Below are 6,000 nucleotides of genomic sequence, written 5' to 3'. Positions count from 1 at the left end.
TGAAAAATATGCAAGCTTAGTTTCATTAAAAATAATCCCCCCTACCACACATCTCAGCACCTTTCAAAAGGAGGGTTGTGAAGGTTTAGATTCAAACTTCTAAACTGAGTTAATAAGACCTACTCAAACAGAAGTGTCTAGGACTTAAAAAAATTGCAGGCTGTATCTAAATTTTAAACTTGTGCATTCTAGAAAACATCAAAAAGCTACAAATTCAAATAAAATAACCAGCACTTGCAGCTGCAAGAGAGCTAGCAATTTATTCAAGTATAGTTCATAGATAATGTGACCCAAACAGACACCTATGCAGAGGACCAACTCTAATATGGGAAAAAAGAAAAATGAGGCTAGAATATAGCTATCTGCTTTCTGCAGTGGAGTCTATTTTCAGACTTACTATTTTTCTTCAGTTGTTCAAAGTAGCCCTTGTGACTCCAGAAATAATGATAAAGAATAGTAGCTTGAGTCCCCAGAAGCTCATGAATCAGCCTCTGCCTTCTCCATTGATAACCTACAAGTAACAAGTTTCTTACCTACCCAACCCTGAAGTAACATGTAAGAATAAAAACTGCAGCAATGCTTGAAGCATTATAAATGTCTAAGATAAAAAAGTATCAGTCTAGTAACATTGTTATAATGTTAACTAATTGGAGGGAAAATTTGCATAAATTACTGGAAATCTAATATGCAATCTACTTTAAAATAAATTCAATATTAATACTTTTATTCATATAAAACGTACATTCACATTCTAGTTCACATGTATATATGCATGCACACATGTGTTCCAGGAAAACATATAATATGGGCAATGTGAAAAATCCTTAGCCAATTCCTAGCAACTTTTTTGCAATCATTCTACATTACTGAGGCATTGTATCAAATGCCTGATTTAACATTGAAGGATATGGGTAAACTAAAAGCATAATCTGTTTTAATAACTGCTTCAAAGTGACTTTACATTACCATAACTTTTTATACTAAGTAGGTTTCTTTCCTTTAATATCAATGGAAAGATGCACTGCAGAAATTTTGGCAATGAAAAACATGAAACCTGAAAAGATTTTGTTCCCTTAAGAAGTCTTAATATTCTTCCCTGAAATTTTGTTTACACTACTAGTTTTGAAAACTCTTACTTTAATAGTGCTTCCTCTACAGAAAAAACCTATTTTCATTCCCATGCCCCCCCCCCAAGTTTTTTAATTATAAAATATCAACAAGTTTGCAGCCTAAACAAGAGAATAATGCTGTTTTTCCCACAATCACCATTATGTAGGACATTAAAGGAAGGCCCTCGGTTTCCTAGCCCCTTGAATTAGTCTTGATGCCATTTCCCGGAGAAGTTCAGTGACTGTACATTCACATGTCAAGGCCTAGATCAGAAAATAATTGGCTCATCTCCAGGCTCATTTAGAGAGATGTGCAAGAAGGTGTGGTCAACATCTGCCCACAAGATGGCTTGTTTGGAAAGGGTTAAAGGCAGGCTCTCAGTCTGCTGCCACTGTTTCCAGCATTCCCATCAGTTATGGGAAGTGATGTCACACACCTGCAAAGCACATGCAAACTGTAAACACTTCACCAACATTGAATTTGAGTCCCCCATCCAAAATCATGCCCAGCCGCCTCACACTGAGTTCCCTGGCTGCCAAATTTGCTAGTCTGCATAGCATTGAAAATGAATGGGTCTTATACCAACAACAGTTAAGTAGGTTCAAGTTTTATACCACCAGGCTGTGTACAGTTTCGTTTTTTGTGGATTACTTCTTGCTGTTTCTAGAATCACAGTGGTGGAATTGAAAGAAATATTAAAGAGTAGGCAACAAAGCACTCTCATTTTACAAACAACAAAATTACACCTCTACTATAGCTTTTATCAATTGTTCTCTTAAATTTCCTTCTCATCAGACTCAAGGGCAGGTACTAGGATTTTAGGCACTTTTTTTAATCCTCAGAGCTTAATACCTAGAAGACACTCAAGTTTGTTAAGCAAACGGATGAATGGGTGGATGGAGGGACAGATAGATAGATGGATGAAGGATAGGTGACTTCTTTGAAAACCATTTCACATAGCTATACTGGTGACTTGAAATAGCTATGTGGACTTAGGCAATTTATTCAATTTTTCTAAAACTCAGTTAACTCATCCATAACATGGGAAAAATAATAGTGCATTTTTCAAAGGATTGTTGTGAGAATTCCTTGAGATAATGCTTTTCAAAAGTACCATACATATTGATAAGGATTTCATAAATATTCACTTGCCATTATTTTAATAGTGGTAGCAGTAGTATCACCCTTCACTTCTTGTTACTGTCACTCACCAGCCTTTTGGTGTGTGTCATGTGCTTGTCAAAGCTTTATTTCCTGACTTGAGGGCTCCCTCTCTTTTCCTAGCTCTACAACCAGAGACTTCTGTTAGTCTGAGTGACATCCACATCCATATGGACAGCTCATCAAACTCTACCTTCACATCTAACTGATCTTTTCATCCTCAGTGACGCAGTTTTCCTTTCAGCCATATGTTCTATAACCATACACAAACATTCTTTCTGGAATCAGTCTTCTGGCTTCGAATGTTAATTACACCAGTAGTTATAGCTATGTCACTTGCTACACATTTTCTTTAGCCTCTCTAAAGATTTTAATCACTTCATTTGTAAAATAGGAGTGATACAATTACTGTCATCATAGCGCTTGGTGTACAGTAATACCAATACGTTGGTTTATAGTAATAGCTCTTATTGACACCCAAACCATACTACTTCTGAATGACTAAAATCCAACTTTAATGTGTAATGTGTGGATACTTAAGTTACTCTGATTCTTTTACTGTTATAAATAATCCATAGCAGAAGTAATAGGCTAAAGTGAACTGGAAATAAAAAGGAAGAAAAGAGTAGGAAAACATAGAAGTGCTTAAAGGTAATAAAATAGTTGCAAAATAAAATCACGGGGACCAAAACAATAAGAATGGCAATAATAATACTAGTTTACACTTATTGATAATGTATATAGTATAGTTAGAATAATAGCTGGCCCAAAAGTGTACCATTCTCAGTACATTATGTGAACTATGAGTGCTTCCTGTGGACAGGTACAATACTAAGTGCTTTACATGGTGTGTTTTACACATACAGATGACAAAAAAAATTGAAGTTCAGAGAAACTTAGTAATTTACTCAATTTCCATATCTAGCAAATGGCAGAGCTGGAATTCAAACCCAGAGACTCAAGGTCAAGTTGACAGTTTACACATACGTGGTGTAGCTAGGTCTTGGACCCAAGCAATCTAACACCAGAGCCTGGGCTCTTAATTATTTTGTCTCTCCATAAATTACTAATGCCCATGAATATAGTGATAATAGCTTATCTTAAAAACAAAATATACATATACATTAGTTTAACCTAATCTTTATATCAATTTATTTCATTTCAATCAATTTGCTTTCAGTTAAAGCTTATGCTACTTGCAACCCCAATAGTCCTGGTCTTCAGGACTAGTGTCAGTCTTCAGATACGGGGCCCTGCCAGGTTTGCTCCAACCTTCACAGATGGGGACTGGTCCCTTAGCCTCAGCATGTCTCTCCTGTCCTCCAAAGTTTTTCACTTAACTAACAGATTAAGTCCTGCACCCAGAGGTAATCGAGGGCATGTAATGTAAAAAAGCATGTTTTCTGCACTTTATTCTGCCTCCACTGAGTCAAGCTCATTTGTACTACAAGGATTAGTCTGATGAAAACTGTGGAAGAATAGGTTTCCTCCCACCATGGAGTGGTGGCCTGGGCTATCCAAGGTCCAGCTTGCAAAGGATTGATTTCAAAGGTATTCCTTCTGGAATTTCTGGACAACAGTAGACCCCAAGTACATCTCTTCTATGGCCATCTGGCACTTACTTTTGAGGTTCCACTCCTGAGCTCTTACCAAGGCCACAAAGTAAAGGAAGCAATAATTCTTCTCTGGCCACCACATTTTCCAAAGTAGAGTTCACCTGATAGCTCCATACCCACTCTCAGAGCAAAGTACAAGCTTCCTGTCCAGGTTAAACATCTGTTGGCTGAGGTATGTTTGGGGCTTCAGAGGTGAGAAGTCAGGCTACATAAGATGCAGGGGAGGAGTGGGAGCAATTCATTAGTGCTGCTTTTGGTCTTCTGAGTTCCTGGAGTAGGGATTTGGAAGTTGGGATAAAGGGGAAAAAAAAATAACGTGCTTAACCTGTAACTTATCAGTAACCATCAATGATAATCTTATTGAACATATGGTCATTCATTCTTTATCAGATTTATACTCTGTTTCAACACAGCACTGTTACAGAGACAATGACTCAAGCAAAATATTTATTCTTGCTGAAGCTGTCTTCTCAAAGGTTTTCCTAACAATTACAGATCACTAAGAAGAAAAAATACCTCCTGTGTATACAGAATCCTCATCTACAGATGAATTAAAAGAAAACCAATAAAGTTCCATATTGAAATCCTAAACTTGCTGCTGAAAATAGCATCAAAAATTTTGAAATATTTATACAAATTATTAAGTAAATTCTTTTGTCTTTAGATGTATAAGAATGTGATCTAACTTCTTCACAAATAAAAAGAATTATCAGCAAACAACAAGCATGATGAGCAACAAAACATCATTGGAAAGTAACCATTTTTGTCAGTGACACTCATTCATTCCTGTCCCAAGCATTTTCCTTCTTGGATAGATTGTCTCTCCTCTGTGTTTGAGGGAATTTTGAATGCTTATCTGAAGTAGGACTCTAATGACAATGATAATAATGACAAAAGCAATAAAAGAGATAAGAAAGTAGTAAAAAGTATATGTGATTTTCAAGATAGCATAGACACAAGAAGTATAGATCTTTGCTCTTCACCACAATATTTCAATGAATACTATGAATTGTATTCATACTGTATTTTTCTTATTAACGTATGATTTTCTGTCACTACCTAGCTCAGAATTTTTTAGCAATAATCTCAATCTTTTCAGATTTCAGTTTTGTCATTTGTACAATAGGAGAATTGTCATCAGCCCTCTAGCTAATATTTAATAAGTGTATCTTCACTTCTCCTTGCCTCAAGTGAATCCCAAATCTGTTTGGATGACTTGGAATCAAATGCTAAATCAAACAAATCAAAACTTTTATCAAGTCATGCCAAAACACTGGAAACCAATAGAATATTAGAATACCAAAGTAATTATTTCATTGGATGGCACTTTGCTTTATGGAGAATGATTGCCATTAATCTAAAAAAAAACTAAGACCCTTTGGCTTCTTTTCTTTCAGTGTTTGAGATGTCCTGCTGTTACTACCAAAACTAAAACCCAGCTCTGCCTACCATATTCAAGCCTGCCCAAAGAAAACACACATGATAGTCTTGCCTGTCTCAAAACAAATAGAGAAACAAATTCTGTTTTCACTTCTTTTGCAATATCTTGCTTTACAGAGCATAGCACCAAAAAAAAAAAAAAAAAAAAAAATCATGCATCAACATCAATTTCTGACAGTTTGTTATGTGCCAGCCTAAGGCACATGTTCAGATAAAGGACATTTCACAATTTCCCTGAGTCGAATGTTCTACTTTTGGCTCTTCTACCATACTCACTATTTCTAATTCTTCTCGGTTCACAGATCTGCTAGAGTACAACACAAAACCACAGAAATGTCGAAAAGAAGTCTTGGAAGTAAGGACTGTAAAGTCGCAATTGCACGTATGAAAAACAAAACAAAAAAAATAGACCATGTGTATAAACTTGTCTTCCAAGCATTTAAAATATATTTATCCTCAATTTGTAACATTTGGATTACAGAGGAATTAAAAACTGTGAATTAAAATAATGCATCAACCAGAGGGCAAAAGTGAATCATTTTGGCTTAGCCTATCATCTGTGGTGAATCAATTTTTTTTTTAGTTTAAACTAATTTAAGCATAAAAATTAAATAGCTCAGAAAAGCAAAAGACCACAATAGACTCCTTAACTATTATTAGGGGACACAGCCTC

Source organism: Piliocolobus tephrosceles, chromosome 3 (genome assembly GCF_002776525.5).
Source record: "Piliocolobus tephrosceles isolate RC106 chromosome 3, ASM277652v3, whole genome shotgun sequence".
Lineage (NCBI taxonomy): Eukaryota > Metazoa > Chordata > Mammalia > Primates > Cercopithecidae > Piliocolobus > Piliocolobus tephrosceles.
This window is presented reverse-complemented; position numbering follows the sequence as displayed.